Genomic DNA, 16,347 nt, shown 5'->3' with positions numbered 1-16,347 from the left:
TGTTCTGTCTCCCCCAAATCCTTCTTTTTCTCTTAATACTTCTTTGCCTGGCAAATTCCTTCAAATGATCGTTTAAATGTTACTTCCTCCACAAAACATTCCCTGACCCTCCAGAACAAGCCTTCAGTGCCCCCTTAGGTGCTTCCGTAGCATCCTGTCCTAGCACTTACCCACACTGTTGTCATAATGTTTGTATCTTTCTCTAGACTGTCTGTGGTATAAAGAATAAATTAGAAGGGGGCAAGACCATTTTAAAGGTTAGAGACCAGTAAGAAGCCTCTTGGGGAAATCCAAGCAGGAAATAATGGTTGCCTACATTAGGATATTGGCAGTAGGGGGTGGAATCCAGATACTCAGAAAGTAGGTTTGTAAGATCCTTGAGGGCAGTTTGTCCTGTTTGCCGTTAGATCTATAGCAGGGAAAATCTCACAAATCCTGCCTTATAATCATGACTCCAATTCTGTTTCCTGCGCATGGAATATTTCACTATACCCTTAACTGTCTTGATACCTTATTTCTGTAATTGTCTGCAGAGGTCTGTGAGGCTGGCACTTTGGATATCCCACTGGTTATGAAATGTTGATTCAGTTCTTCTGACTAATTGGGGAATGTCTCAATTCTTCCTTAACCACTGTAGAATCTTCTCTTCACATGTTGAGTTGAAGAGGATAATTGGGCTTGTTTATTTGCTTACTTGCTTGTTTGTTTACTTGCTTTTGGTGGGTGGTGGCCAAGAGTAGATGAGAAACTAGTGGTTTTTCTGCCCCTATACCAGTTTCCCATGCTAAATTCCCTACTTCTTATTAGTTCTTTCATAATGTTCTTTCAGTTACCAGTTTTTAAAGTGTTTGGATTACCCTTGACTTAACCTTCTCTTTCATGAGTCATTCATGACTAACCAGGTTTTGCTTTGAAGTGTCTGTCCACTGTCTAAATTTTACCCCAACCATAGTCATCTTATATCTAGATTGTTACAAGAACCTCCCAATTTACATTCTTTTTTTTTTTTTTTTGCGGTACGCGGGCCTCTCACTGTCGTGGCCTCTCGCGTTGCGGAGCACAGGCTCCGGACGCGCAGGATCAGCGGCCATGGCTCACGGGACCAGCCGTTCCGCGGCACGTGGGATCTTCCCGGACTGGGGCACGAACCCGTGTCCCCTGCATCGGCAGGCGGACTCTCAACCACTGCGCCACCAGGGAAGCCCCCAATTTACATTCTTAATTTCTCTGCCTCATTATCCTCAACTTAGGTTTGCAAGAACTATGTTGATTCTAAGCTTTGATGTTGAATTATCTCAGTGAATTGGAAGTATTGTTTCAAACTCTGATGTTTGATTTTAAAGGTCTTTCATAATTAAGCCAATATTTATTTAGTCTTAATTTCTGCATAGAGAGGAAATAGGTACCAACTAAGAGTAAAGGCTGTAGAATTTAAATCCAGCCTCACATCTTGGGTCTAACAGTACACAGGAAAAATCACTTAATCCATTTATGCCTGTGTCTTTTCAACTTTAAAACTTGGGGTAGGGAGGCAATGTTTCTTTTAAGATTATTGTCATGAGGAATAACTAATATTTGCAAACTACTACCTGGCATACTATATATGCCACATTTTATGATATTTATGATATTGAATCCACTCAAGTACTTTGTTATCATGTCTCTCTAGTCTGTTATAATTTTGCCTATTTTTTTTTCCTTTTATAATATTGATATCTGAAGGGTTCAAGCTAGCTGTCTTGTAGAGTGGTCCACAGTCTAAATTTATTTGATTGTTTCCTCACGATAGATTCAGTTTAAATATTTTCAGAGGAGTACTGTATAGGTGATTTTTTTTTTGTCCCCTATTACATTACATCAGGAGGCATGTAATGTTAGCCTGTCTTATTACTGGTGATGTTAAACTTGCTCAAACTTGCTCACTTCGTTAAGGTAGAGTCTACTGGTTGTAAACACAACTTTTTCTCTTTGAAATTAAAAGTTAATGGTAACCAAAGATTATCTTCTTCAATAACAGTCTTTCATCTGGTAGGTTTTTGTCATTTATTCATGATCCTTGCTGGAATCAATTATTACATTAGTGGTTGCAAAATACTGATTTTCTACTTCTAAGAAAATGTTAAATTTCTAAAAAAATTAGCTCCTGTAAGATGGCCCTTGGTTACGGTAGTCATTTACTGTTTTTATTTAGAATGTCTTAGGAAATATGTGAGAAAATTAAGTTCAAATGCTGTTTTCACCTTTAAAGGTTGATCACTTAAAAAGTCACCTCCTAAGAGCTCAGGCACCAAAAAATTAAGAAAGTTTATCAGCAGTGTCAGTAATTAGATTTAGAAAATTAAATTTCTGTTATTAGTCCCATAGTTGCCCCAGTTCCTATAATTCAGTTGGGAATTATGTTTTTACCTTGTAACTACACTTAAATACTGTGTTAATAGAGTCAGTGTGCTTAATGTTTTTGCAGAGGAAGTTGTTGAGCATTCTAAGAAGTACAGAATGAAATTTGAGGTGCAAGCAAAAAATTAAATCTTACTAATTCATATTGTTCTTAATGAGGATTTATTCTTTGAGAGTTTCCTCTATTGCCTGACCTTGGTAGCAAGTTGTAAGCGCAGTCCCAAGATATTGTAAGAAACCTTTCTAAATCTGTGTCACTACTGTTTATGTTGAACATTTACAGGGTACAGACAGCTAATTTACGTAATTAATGATGTAGTATCCAAAGAGAATGTTGAAGATTTTGTGTCTTATGGGCAAGTTGTAGGTTGTTCCTAAATTCATGGTTCACTATAGATGGAATTCATTATTGACAGCTAAGTCCTTTCCTTTCAGAATTAGAGGGAGGCCTCTACCTGACAGTGATGAAACTACATTTTAAAGTATTCTTAATTATGATTTTTCACTAATTCAGAGTTAATTGAATTGATAAGGCCTAACAATTTCCAAAGCTCAAAGATAAATAGAATCATTTGAAATTTTATCATCCATGTATACAAGTGGATTTATCCTGACCTTTTTGACTAGTAGAAATACTCATTTTAATTTTGCTACAATGAAAGTGTGTTCCTTCATTATTCATTTCAGTTTGTTTTTCTGTTTCATAACAAGAGCTTTTGTTATGGTTTTTAAGGAAAGCTGCCTTGAATTTATATTTCTCATAAGTAACAAAAATTTTATCTGAGAAAATATCATTTGTGTCCTTTGATGGAAGCAGTAACCATTTATGGAATAGTCAGGGACTTGGTTATTTGTTTTTTGGGTACTTGGGTTGGTACTTGATTTTTAACCTCTTACAAGTAGATGAGTGCCAAAAAGTACAGGACATGGTAAAAGATCGTACACTGGGGAAATAGGTATTTTGGGAAACTTTAATTTAATGTGAAATCTCTCAGACAAGAATCACTGTCTTACCACCTTTGTTGTTTGAATAGTCAGGGAAGGGTTTGTGGGTTTATATATATTATAAACTTAAATCTATGTATATAGGTCTAAAATATAGCCTATTTTTGAAAAAGCAATAACATTTTCTAGTTATAAAGTTAGTGTCTTTTCTTTTGCCATTTGCTAAGCTGATATACAGAGCACTGCTGATATGTTAAGAGTTATATAAACTCTGTAAGACTTAACCTTTTAGTGGCAGAGAAAAGTATTATTTCTGATTAATGGTATACATTTTTTCTTCAGATAGTATAGGTAATGTATGTCTTGTCTGATTTAGGATCCTTGGAGCATTCCTGTATGTTTATGGAAAGCATGATCTTTGTTTTACAAAATGGGAGACAGAGGCATGTGCTTTACCCATTATTTTATTGGATAAAATATTGTCTATTCAGTATTTTACCCAATAGACACAATTAGTTTTTTTTCCCATTTTATTTTGTTTTTCTTCTCATAGTTATTGAACGTTGAGTTTCAGTTAATTCCTTTTCTTTTAAGTCTGCCACTTGAGCTAATATAGACAACAAGCATCTGACACAAGGCAGAATTGTCTTCTGATCACAGTTCTATTGCTATCTCCATCTGTTGGTATGAAGAAGTAATGCTCTTGCCAGATTAAGCCAGTTCATTTTAATTTTAGCAGAAACAAATTAAGAAATAAGGAATTGTGCTGTTACTGCATTTTCTTTCTTTGTGACAGGTAAGTCAGTTTGAAGATGGAAAACTATCATGGGATGTCAGCCTTTGTAGGCAGATTGTCTTTGAGTTTTGTTTTTTTAAGGCTTTTTGTTAGTGGCATTAAAAGTGTCAGACGGAGTTATTAAAAATCTGATATATTAACCATGCCTAGATTCCATACATTTTGTTCTTTAGCGAATTAGGGGAAAACATAATTATCTCAACTTTTGTCATCAGCATGCAACAAAAATTTAATAGTGAGAAATCTCAAAAATCCTGGTAGTCTTAGCACATTGCACAGTTTCATGGGCTTTTGCATCATTGCTTCTGAATTGCTAATGAAGAGCTCAATATAGCTTCCGATGCATTTCAGATATTCTGGTTGGTGACTGGCTAGAGTGTTACTGACATCATAACATACAGCTGTTGACTTTCTATTGTCTCTGAGTCCTCGGCAAGTGCTTTAGTCTACTCCTGCAGCACTCTCCCAATGCCTGACTAATCAGCCGGCTGTGCGTGCGGTGAGCTCTGTAGAGGAGCAATGCAGAGCATCAGTTTACAGATACTATGGAAGGTACATCTTCATTCACTCTGTATGATGAAGCAAATACCAATACGATGAAGGTATGTGCCTCTTAATTCACTTAATAATGTGTACAAAAGGTAATCAAACGTATGAAGAGTTATTCGTGCTCGCTTAGTACCCTAATTTCTGCTAGGGAGATGTGTGGTAAAAATCCTTACTGTGTCCAAAGTGAGAGCATGTTTTTAAGTGGTTTTTGTTTATTTTTGCAAAGATATGTTTGTTTAGACTGATAGAATTAGGATTCATTTACTTCTCAGCTGTAGTACAAGTTTCTTCTCCCCTACCCCCCAGATTTGTGATACTCTTCATACCTTGTTGATAGAATGGTTTACCTGAGTGCTCACTGGTATTTCTGTATAGAAGAACAATTTGTCAGTCGGGAAAATGACTTCTCTTTCAGGTTCATCTCAAAACAGACATGCTGTGTGGTTTTTTCATCTTAAAATTTTCATTGTGGAACAAATACAGTGTGGATGAGACTCTTGGAAAGTAAAAAACTAAGAACCTTAATTTTCAAAATCTGTGTTAATTTTTGTACTCCTTTTTGGGAGAAGGAGTAGAATAGTTTTTAAAGTGCTTATAACAGCAAAACCTAGATTTGTCCTTGCTCTGATTAGCATAATCAGATATCACATTGCAAAAGAGTGCAAGTGCTAAAACCAAACTAATTTTTGAGAACTATCTGGTTTCTAACCATACTATCTAAAAACTTTGACATTTATCTTGACATTTTATAATTCTTCAAAACCAGAATCGTGCCATACAGGTGAACTAAAATATGTCCATTAGTGTATAATCGACTTGTTTGGAAGATTTTTGAGACTTTTGCTTGCTTTTTTACCTGGATTTAGCCGAAATGTTAACAGTATTTGGAATTGCTGTGATGTTTTCAAACCCCTCTCCAATATGTAACAATTATTTTGATCTTGAGAAATAACTCATCTTTTTTTAGAGGAAATAAGGGGAAACTCACTAAATGGCCTTTATTCAATGCTGAATATCATTACTCCTCTTTCTTTTGTTTCTTTCTCATTCCCAACTGTGTAAGTAATTAGGATCATGAAAATATTAATAGCTATTATTAAATTTAAGGTTTTTTATTAGATAACATTATTTCAACCTAATACCAGGAGAATTTCATCATCATTTCTTTTTTAAGCTTCAGGTTTTAAATTTTATGTTGTATTTTATTAGATACATTATTTCAACCTAATACCAGGAGAATTTCATCATCATTTCTTTTTTAAGCTTCAGGTTTTAAATTTTGTGTTGAACTACGAAAGAAAAAAATGAAAATTAACAGCACATACTCTTAGTTCTTACCTACAGCTGCTTTATCCATCCTTTGTTGCATTCCACTTTTCTCTTTTTTAAATATCTTTCCTCTTTTTCATTTATTCTGTTCTTTAGGTTTCTTTCTATGTCTCTCTCTTTCTGCCCCCCTGCACAGAGTGTGTGTGTGTGTGTGTGTGTGTGTGTGTGTGTGTGTTTCTGAGTGTTTGTCTCCCTTGCTGTCTGTCTCTTCTCTCCCTCTGTCTCCCTCCACTGGCCTTTTGGTCTTTCCCACTTTGTCTCAGTCTGTCTCCCTTTCTGTCATTGCTGCCTGGAGTCTCAGAGTCCCTCTCGCGCTCTGACGGAATCAGTCTCTCTGTCTGTATGTCTGTCTTTCCTTTTCTGCTCACCTCACTCTCTCCCTCTCCCTGGTATCTCCCTCTCTCTGTGGGTGTCTCCCTCTCACTGCCCAGCTGTCTCTGCATCTGCCTCTCCCTTTCCCTCTCTCTGTCTCTATCTCTCCCTCTCCCTCTCCCTCTCTGTTAATCTTGTCCATCTTTCTCCCTTTGTCTCTGGTGTGCCCTCCAGTGTGCCCCTTCCTCCGTCTTTCTGTCTGTCCCCCACCCCTTCCTTCTCCTGTCTCACCCTCCTTTTACTCCTCCGTGCCTTGCCTTCTCCCTGCCTCTCTGTCCCTGTTTGTGTCTCCAGTCTTCTTGCTGCTGTTCTGTTAGTCTTTCTGCCTCCATTTCTCTCTCCCTCTTGGCATTTTGCTCCCTTTTCCACCCTACCCCCAGGTCTTTCTCGTTCCCGTCCAAGCTTCACTCACACACTTGCAGTCTCCAAATTTTCATTGTCATACAGGTTTTCAGTTTTCATTAGAACCAAATTTGCACTTGACTTTAAATGTTTTTTGGTTATTTAATAACAGTTATTTAATAGCAGTTACTGGTTGCATTTTAATTTATGTTAAACTCTGCACTTACTAAAAGAAACTATTGGGTAATAATTAAATATATTTTAAATAAACAGATTTTACCCTTTCCTCAATGTCTTTAATTTTTTTAAATTTATGTTTCGGGCCTTATAAGTGGATTGAAATGATTGAAATGATCATATATTGAAATTGTCATTTAAAATATTTTGCCTTCCAAAGATACACATTTTAGACTGTTAAAGGGAATTCTTTTTCTCTTAAATGATTTTTCTACTAATTTTCCTGTTTTTTTAGAAAGCAGTTTTAGAATTTTCACTTTTCAAGATTCTTAAGACAATATCTACTTCATAATTGTGTTCCAGGTTATAGGTAAACTTGTATTTTTTTATACCTATATGGCTTTTTTAAAAAAATATACCATTCTGTATTTTCCAAATGTGTTGGGATTTTTAACTTTTTATTTTGAAATAATTGTAGATTCGCAGGAAATAGCAAAAATAGCATAAATAGCAATAATAGTAGAGTAGATATATGTTGGGATTTTTAACTTTTTATTTTGAAATAATTGTGGATTCGCAGGAAATAGCAAAAATAGTAGAGAAGTCCCATGTGTATTTTTAAAAGATTTTTAACATTTAAATGTTTTTCTCAAGATTTTGTGCCTTGTATCTCCGTATTTAAAATAGTTTGAGGAACAGAAATTCACTTAGCATTTACCTATTTACACAATCACAAACCTAGCAAATGTCATCATATTGTTTTTATTTTGTTTTGTAAAATAGATTAAGACAGCAAGTTGATGAAGGCATAGTATGTCTTAATGGCACTGTGGTTTTGTATAACTCACATAGAGCTATCAGGGAACACAATTAAATTTGCAATTAACAAGTTATATATGTTTAAGAAACAAAGAAAGATGTATAAGATGAAATTCTTTTTCACAGCTGAGTTAAACGTCACTTTCATGTATAACCCTCCCTCCTGTGAAATTATGTAGCACTTCTCTGCATCCTTTTGGTGCCTCTACTGATTGTCATAGTTCTTGTCTATGCTATATAATCAGAGTCCTGGTCGTGTGGGGCATGGGGTAGGAGTGAAATAGCACCAAAACAAAAAACAAAAAACATTGTCTCTGCACATCTTCTTGTCACACCTCCATAGCTGAGCAACCCCCATTCTAATTGATATGATATCTTTAATAGAGTTAATATAATGATTTTTCTCAATTAAGTTCCTCTAAGCCCTAGAGTTCCACAGGTGTACTTTAGTAACTAGAGAAAAGCTTGAAGACCAGTAAATATCTCTCGATCCAGCCCCAACTTCTCACTTGAAAATTACAAGCTTGTGTAAAATATATATATGTGTATGTATGTGTGTGTGTGTGTATATACATGTGCATGTGTGGATATGTGTGTTTCTCCAGAGCCTATACATGAATCTTAATTAACAACCCTTGTTTTATATCATATATGACACACATATAAAAATGTTGTATGTAACATGCATATATAAAATATAAAACAACAGTTGCTAACTAGGCTTTATGTATGTGCTTCTAGACAACCAAAAACCCCTAAAACCAAGCCAAATATCTGTGAACATACACGTCCCTGAGTGTTGCATCTCTGCAGAAAGGATCCTTGGGTTTAATAAGTTTCTCAAGCAGGATTCTTTTATGGTCTAAAAATAATTAAGAATTACTGCTTTGAAACTAACACACCATTGTAAAGTAATTATATTCCAATAAAGATGTTAAAAAAAAGAATTACTGCTTTATGGTATCTATAAATCATTATTTAATCTATGCTGATTTGACATCTCTCTTTTCCTTTATTTTCAAATAGTTAGAAGAGTATATGATTTCCTTTTTCAACAACAGGCACTTACACAAAAATCATACACCATTTGTTTTGTTTTGTTTTGTTTTTTTCAAGGAGTTTGAACATATGCAATGCTGATTACCAAGCACATCTGATGGCAGGCTATAATATAGGATCACCAGAGAGAGAGAGCACAATGTTTTATTATCTCAGTACTTTGAAAGTGCTAGCTAAACCACAACTTCTTTTAACAGGTAGAAAATGAATGACAACAAAAATTGTAGACTGAATGCCCCCATTGAATTCCAGTGACACAATTGTAAAGAAAGCAAAAGAAACTTATTAAATATTAATAACTGCCAAAACAGTATGATGTAGTGGACATAGCTTAAGGAATAATGAAAGCAAGCCATTAAAAAATTCAATGTGAAACGTATTACACTGGATCTATTCATTTTGTGCACAGACATAGGAAGTTGAACCAATTAAATTGGACAGAACCTTAGGTACCTTAAAGAGAAGTTATATCTGCTCACTGTACAAGTATAGTGGATAGTGTGAATTTCTAGAGACCGGGAGGTTCTCAGCGGTGTTCACGCATGCCTAGCAGCAGCATCTTCAAGCTATAATAGTGTTTGCACTTTGTTGTACACATCCTTTTATAGAGTATGAAGGTAGATCATGGCCACTGAAAGACAACACCTGTTCTACCTCAAGCTGTTTTTAAGCTATTTTTACTGACTATGAAATGCTCTTTGACTGAAAAGAAATAAAACATTTTTGAGCCTTTTTCCCCTGAACAAAATCCCTAGGTGCTTTCTTGAAAGAGGGTTGTGATCCTTTGTTAGAAAGAATGTAGTTGGCAGTTCAAGAAGTGAAGAGTGGCACATTAGTAGTTATAAAACAGAATGTCTGCCAATTGTAACCTAAATTAAAATCCTATAATGGAAACATTTTTGTCATAAGGAGGAAGTGGGTCATGTTAGACCTAGTGATTCAAATGCTAGAGAAAACGAAGTTTCACATGTTGATGAAATACATTAAGCCATCAAAGAACCTTCGGGTGGATTAGATAAATGTGCCAGGAGCCCAGCATGAATTTTGCAAAGACTCTTTGATGACAGAGCTTAATACTTTTAAGGCCCGCAAAGAATTTCCATTGTGATCCTGTGATAAGAATGAAATGCTAGTCATGGATAAAAAGTACGTAGAGATAAATTCATTTAGTTACATTTGTAGTACAGAGGGAAAAAAAAAAATCAAGTGAAATAGAGTTCTGAAGGAGTAAAGGGAACACCACATCAGAGTCTAGCTAAAATACCATAAAGACAGAACGCTTCTGATAGAGTGGCCTGGGACTTGCCACAGTCTGTATAAAGATATGCCTTCTCATTGATGGCATTAGGAATAGCTGAATAAACTAGGATTATGCTCATGATATTCACTTTCATTCAGGAACTGTAAACTACAGACATCATCATATCTGTAGCACAAAATTATCATAACCTAGCACAAAATACATTGGCAAGAACGTAATGAATGAGACTAGACTATGCAAAAGGTTGATGACTGCAATGGCTTGTGACACTAAGTAACCCAGGGTTAGGCCAAGCTTCACAGGTTAAGGGCACGGTCCTCCATAAATCTACCCTCACTTCTGACCAACTGGCTACAAATTCGAAGGTTCCCGTTACCCCTTCAGGTTTGAAAAATTCACTAGAATGACTTACAGAACTCAGGAAAGCGCTGTACTTAACGATTACAGTTTTATTGTAAAGAATACAAATCAGAACCAGCCAAAAGGAGGGATACATAGGGCAAAGTCTGGGAGGATCCCAAATGCAAAGCTTCCCTTTTCCTCTCTCCATGGAGGTAGGATGTATTACCCTCCCAGTACAGAGATGTGTGACAGGATATTGCAGTTTGAGAAGCTCACCCAGGCGTCAGCATTTAAAGTTTTTATTAGTGTTTCATTACTTAGGCATGGTTGATTGAATCATTGGCCAGTCAGTTGAACTCAATCTCTCAATCTCCCCCCTTCCCTTCCCAGAGGTCATGCTGATATCATGTTGGCTCAGAGCCCCAACTTTCTAATCACATGGTTAGTCTCTCAGGTGTGGCCAATCCCCATCCTGAGTCATCTCATTAGCATAAATTATGTAGGGGCCCCACCATAAGTTACCTCATTAGCATAAAATATCAGGACCCACCATCAGTATTCCCTTCACTCCAAAAATTCCAAGAATTTAAATTTACTTATTTTTTGGCTGTTGCCATATGGCTTTTGAGATCTTAGTTCCCTGACCTGGGGTTGAACCCAGGCCAAGGTAGTGAAAGCACTGAGTCCTAACCACTGGACCACCAGGGAATTACCCAAAATTCCAAAAATTTAGAAACTACCTCCCAGGAACCAGGGACAAAGGCCAGCCAAATGCTTTACTACACAATATTTTATTTTCTAACTGTTGGTAGTGTCTTTGGTATTGTTTATTAGGGAAATAATTTACTTTTCTGGTTCTGGTTATTATAAGAGATAACTCTGAAGTCAAGGCTGAATAAACAGATGTTTTGGGCTTCCCTGGTGGCGCAGTGGTTGGGAGTCCGCCTGCCAATGAAGGGAACGCGGGTTTGAGCCCTGGCCCGGGAGGATCCTGCATGCTGAGGAGCGGCTAAGCCCATAAGCCACAACTACTGAAGCCCACGTGCCTGGAGCCCATGCTCTGCAACAAGAGAAGCCACGACATTGGGAGCCCTGCGCACCACAACAAAGAGTAGCCCCCGCCATAGCTGGAGAGAGCCTGCACATGGCAACGAGGACCCAACACAGCCAAAAATTAAAAAAAAATTTTTTAAACAACTTAAAAAAAAAAAAACAGATGTGTCTCCCTTTAAATAGCTCCCTTTAGCTGGTTCCATAGCTTAAAAGCATCTCTAAGTAGATAATATACTATGTAAAGAATGAATTATAATCAATTCAAACTCAATATGGAACAAAAATCTATATTCTCTCTTCATACATGCCCATTATCTTAATTTATCCTCTCACATCCTCATTATCTGTGCTCAGTTTCCAGAAGTCTAAACCTTTGAATGTTCTTTATTTCCCAAAGCACAATCAGATGGTAAGACCAGTCTTTTTTCTTCCACGTGGTCTTTAAAGGGAATCTTATTATGTGCCAAGAGGTCTTATCACAGCCTGATTTATTTCAGTCCTGCATTTCACATATAGGTCGGGAGCTCCCGATATGGTCCATGATAGGTTTAGAGTTAAGGCAAAATGCATTTCCCCCTCACTAGCACTCTGTTAGGAGGTAACTTATAAAGCCTTCAGGTACAGAGTTACATTAATGGCCCAGACTAAAATTGCATTGTCTCTTACCTTCATCTGCCAATATCTAAACACCTTCCGAATCTCACCAAGTTGTCCCAGAATTCTCCAAGGTATCTCGTTAGCTCCTGAACAGCCCTTCCATGCTCTTTCAATTTTGTACTTCTCTGGCCCATGGCTCGCTGCCGCTTTTGCTAGTGCTTGCCATAAATGGGCTCGTGTCCCTGCCAAAAGTTCTGTCTCCTAGAGCTCCCTAATGTGATTAGTCTTCAGGGTGCCATATTCGCTAGAATCTAATGTACTTGCCTCAATTGCTTGCGCACCACGAGCTGTCTGTCTCCCCCCTCTCCCCTGCTTTGGTTCTCTAATGGAAACACTTCCTTTAGCTTCCGCTTCAGCTCAGACTAGAACCCCACTACATAAAAATATAGAAAGTCTTCTTTTAGGGCTCTAGCATACCTAACATCCAACTTTTTACATTTTGATTTGGCTTCTTAAGCGCTGTATATACGGTGATATAACATCAGGTCTGGAAATGGCTGTGAAAGGACATTAGCCTGTCCAGTAGCCAAGTAGGACCTGAGCTGTCTCGTTTCAGTTATTTCCATTGCACTGACTTCAGTTAAAGAATCTCAGAAACCTCCAGTCTTGTCATCTGCAGACTTCCCCCTGGAAGGACTGTGCCTAAACAGTTCTGGATATTGGAGTCAGCCATAATGAGGCCCCCCTATGGACTCACTCCAATATTTATCCTCACCCATCATTCCTCCAAAACTCCACGGCTGTCCCAGCTTCCTCACTTTTAGCAAATTAATGTTCTAGGTAAAATAGAGAAAGTGTTTATATTAGATATGAATTCCCTCAGTTTCCTGTCACATTCCGTTCAGTTTCTGAGGACAGTGAATACTTGTAAGGCATATCTCTTCATTTGTGCTTGTGACCCCAATTCTTCATTTCTTTCCACTTCAGATTTTCCTTCTCAGTCTCGCCCTTTTTGCCTTTTAAGCCTCCAGCCTCTCTCCATCCTTTCTCTAGTGGCCTTTTCTCTTTACTACACGCTTTCTATCGTGACAGCCTTCCCCTAACTTTGCATCTCCTGCTAACCTTGTTACCAAATCCAGTAGACTCCTTTTGTTCCTCCACCTTCCTGCTTATCTCCTAAAGGTTTGGTATTCCCCAGGGATTCTATCCCAAGGCCACTAATTTTCTTACTCAGTGGTTTCTCAGCAACTTCATGTAGGTTGATAATTCAGAGCTTCCATCTATACAGCGATTCTACCCAGTAAATAGCATCAGCCCTGCCTTCTGTCCTTAGCACCTGATCATCCAACTCATGGTTAGATTTCTCCACCTGAATGTCCTGAAGGTACCTTAAATTTGCTGTATACAAAACTGAAATTATTGTTCTGCACCAAATCCTCTTTTTCCCCTCCTGTGTTTCCTGTTAGTGGGTAGCAAGCACACCTACACCTTTATTGTATCCTGTCATAACTATTCTGTCGCATCCCTAAACTTTCCCCTGACCACCCCTGTATCCAGTTGGCTTCCCCCAGTTAATTACTTTCTGTTATGTCAACCTCTTCATTTCTAGAGGCAGTATATATAGGTAGTGGCTAATAGCAGGGGCTCTGGAGCCAGACTACCTGAATTCAAATCCTAACTCTGCCACTTAATAGTCATACAACCTTGGGCAAGCTGCTTGATTTTTCTCTGCCTTAGCTTCCTCACTTGTAAAATGAAGACAGTAAGAGCACCTATCTGAAGGGTAGTTATAAGGATTAAATGAAATATCAATAATACAGTTAAAGCATTGGGAATAGTGCTTCATCAATAATAAGTAGCTATTTAAGAGTTTGTTGTTAATATTATTGGTTTTAACACACATATCACAGTAATTGTCTTGTTTATTTTGTTTCTGCAGTAGAATGTAAACACCATGAGTACTGGGGATCCTGCCTGCGTGGCTCAGTTATATCCTCAGCACTTAGAGCAACCAACCAAATGATGAGAATGAATGAATGAAATCTCCTTTTCCCTTTTCAGCCTTCACCTCTTAATTCTTTGTCTAAACTCTGTAGTCACTTTCCATCACAATTCTCATAACATTTTACCTGCTAGAACACAGTCCATCTATATTGTAGCTAAAATAATTCTCCATGGCTTCTCTTAAAATATGCTCCTCTATTATTCAGGCTTTCTGTCCCTTATGAGATCAATACCAAACTTCTCAACTTCAAATACATCCACCCTTTGATGTTGTTCTCCTGTTGTTAGAGCATTTTTAATGAAAAAAATGTCAAGACCAAAAAAAAAAAATTCAGTACTTAATTATAACAAACATTCAGTACCTACTATTCAGAATTAGCAAATGTTAACCTTTTGTTGTGTTTGCTACAGATTTTTTCTTTAAGAAATAAAATAATAAAGACATGATTAAAACCCCTTTACTGTCTCACCAGAAACCCATTCTTTCTCCAGAGAGAATTACTAACATGAAATAGGTGTGTATCCTTCCCATTCATGATTGTGTGGTTTTAAAATTTTTACCTAAGTTGCACTGTATTATAGAGATCATTCTGCTTTTTCACTAAACAGTCTAACATTCTTTTGGGGACTTGTATTGATACAGCTTTAGTTCATTCATTTTAATTGTTTTAGCGTGTCGTGCAATATGGGTATACCATAGTTGTTAAGCTTTTTATTTTAATCAGTTTCCGTATTGGTAGACATTTGGTCTTTCCCATCCTTTAAAATAAAACAATTCAGTGAATATTATTGTATGTCTGCTCATGTACGTGTATGAGTCTCTTCACTGTGTAGATCCAGAAGTGGATCTGTTGGGCACAGAATAGGAGGAATTTAAACTTCGTTATCATAAATTGTTTACTAATGTGAACTCACAGTGTTTGAGAGTGTTTCACCATGCCCTGCCAACTCTAGCTATCATCACATTTTTTTGTCCTCAACCTCCGTTCATACGCTCTATTTCCGTTAAATGGGCTTCTTTTTCCTTCTCTCTTTTTCTACTCAGAATGCAATGAATTTGTGTAACACCTTACATCGCCATATAACTTTTTACATAAAAGTAATTTGTCTCGTAATATGGTAGGACTCCACTAATAAATTATTCCCTCCTGGTCTTTAAACTTAGCAAGCCTTTTCTTCTCTTTTTAAATATCCTCTTAAAATTATTTTATGTATTTGTTGATAAGTGTCATTATTAACCTCCTCATTTGGGTTTAACAAACTCTTTCAGGTCAAGGTAGTTCTTTTCTCTTTTGGTCATTTTAAATAGTATAGCTAATACTTATTGCAGCTGTACTATTTTCTGAGGTTACTCAGTAAACTTTTATTGGATGACAGCAACTGTTTATAAATCACATAGACATTTAGCATTTTGAAATGTTGCTGCTTGTATTCTTATTCAAGTAACCGACAAGTGATTGACTCTGAGAATGTGAATTTCTACCATTTCTAAGAAAAGCATAAACAGTGGGGGGGGGGGGGTTTCCACCTTTCTCCCTAGAGGCCATTAGCCAATTCATTGTGTCAATTCATAACCTTAGGAGAAACTGTGTGTTGGTTTTGTGCCTTTGGTTTATTTTATAAATGTGCCTGCCTGATTACATTTTTTCTCTAAGGGAAGAAATACAGCATTGTGTCTGTCTAATGAAATGACCTTGAATAAGGGAAGAACAATGCTGTGTGCTTTGCCAAATTCTATTCAGGTAACTTCAATGATGTGACTCTTCCCCCCACCCCAATATTCATGTGAAGAGAACTCCTTTTCTTTTTTTACCTGTAGGGCCACATTTCTTTCCTCCCCCCAAAAATTTTAACTTTTTTTGTATGTGTGTGTGCCATGCAGCTTGTGGGATCTTAGTTCCCTTACCAGGGATCAAACCCAGGCCCCTGGCACTGGAAGTGCAGAGTCCTAAACACTGGACTGCCAGGGAATTCCCTTAAATAATTTTTTTTGTTTTATCTAGAATAAACTGGTTTTCATTGTGTGAAATTAGAATTTTTTCTAATAATATTAGAATATTATTTTTGATTGCCTAATTCTTCAATTCTTTGTGCTGTAGAACCAAATATTAGGCCATAGGCAGAATAAGGTGATCCTTTGAATTAGCAGTATCAGTGTTTCATTTTTATTGCCAAAAATTGTATCTGACATTTTCACTGGAGAAACTATTCATTCATAGACTGCGTATACTTTCCAAATGTTGATCTTAATTCTGCCCTGCTTTGTTACCTGGAGGAAGGCACTTAACTATGCATAGTTATCGTT

At 36.9% G+C, this 16,347-nt stretch overlaps 1 protein-coding gene across 14 annotated transcripts in view; it reads left to right on the top strand.

Moving 5' to 3' along the window:
- R3HDM1 (R3H domain containing 1) overlaps nucleotides 1-16,347 on the top strand; it is a 177,860-nt gene that overhangs the window by 46,500 nt on the left and 115,013 nt on the right. For 2 of the 14 annotated variants that reach the window (XM_032637455.1, XM_032637453.1), the window contains exon 1: nucleotides 4,582-4,740. The exons of the other annotated variants lie outside the window; for them this stretch is intronic. The gene's annotated coding sequence lies outside the window, so the exon portion shown is untranslated. Of the gene's footprint in view, nucleotides 1-4,581; nucleotides 4,741-16,347 lie in introns of those variants that run through there. 14 annotated transcript variants of the gene reach the window in all.

This window comes from Phocoena sinus, chromosome 7 (genome assembly GCF_008692025.1).
Source record: "Phocoena sinus isolate mPhoSin1 chromosome 7, mPhoSin1.pri, whole genome shotgun sequence".
Lineage (NCBI taxonomy): Eukaryota > Metazoa > Chordata > Mammalia > Artiodactyla > Phocoenidae > Phocoena > Phocoena sinus.
The sequence above is the reverse complement of the archived record's forward strand: the minus strand, read 5'-3'. Positions and strand labels throughout refer to the sequence as shown.